At 34.2% G+C, this 653-nt stretch overlaps 1 non-coding gene across 1 annotated transcript; it reads left to right on the top strand.

Annotated features, from left to right (window-relative positions):
* The first annotated feature begins 206 nt into the window (after positions 1-206).
* Positions 207-311, top strand: LOC120361966 (small nucleolar RNA U13). The gene has a single exon (XR_005577990.1). It is a non-coding gene; the product is annotated as a small nucleolar RNA U13 (small nucleolar RNA).
* The last annotated feature ends 342 nt before the right edge of the window (positions 312-653 follow it).

Below are 653 nucleotides of genomic sequence, written 5' to 3' on the forward strand. Positions count from 1 at the left end.
CCGCTCCATGCATGTCATAGTCCCTGAAGACTTTCCAGTGGTACAAGATGTGGGGGTGGAAGATAGTAATACTGACAATCCTGACACTGTCTAGGCTTAGGCTAATTTGTGTGTTTGTGTCTTAGCTTTTAACAAAGATGTTTCAGAAGTAAAATAAGAAATGAACATTTAAAAGAATACAGAATAAAGATATAAAGAAAGAAATAATACTTTTGTTAGTTCATAAGCATGATGATTGAGTATTCACACACATGCATGACACATGCAACCCTCTCACCTTGTTAAGATGTTGGCATATAACCCATCTTACGTGAAAAAAAGAAAAAAGATGTGTACAGCTGAACAATGTGTTTGTGTTTTAAGCTATGTCATTATAAAAGCCAAAATGTTTAAAAAATTAAATGTATAAAGTAAAAACATCATAGTAAGCTAATTATTAGTACTAAAGAATTTATTCAATAGATTTAGAGTACCCTAGGTGTACACTGTGTATGAAGCCTATAGTAGTATACAGTAATGTCTTAAGCTTTCACATTCACTGATCACTCACTCGCTCACTCAGAGCAACTTACAGCCCTGCAAGTTCCAGTCACAGTAAGTCTTCTATACAGCTGAACCATATTTTTTGTATCTTTTGCAACATATTTGTGCGG

The sequence above is a fragment of the Saimiri boliviensis genome, chromosome X (genome assembly GCF_048565385.1).
Source record: "Saimiri boliviensis isolate mSaiBol1 chromosome X, mSaiBol1.pri, whole genome shotgun sequence".
Taxonomy (NCBI): Eukaryota; Metazoa; Chordata; class Mammalia; order Primates; family Cebidae; genus Saimiri; species Saimiri boliviensis.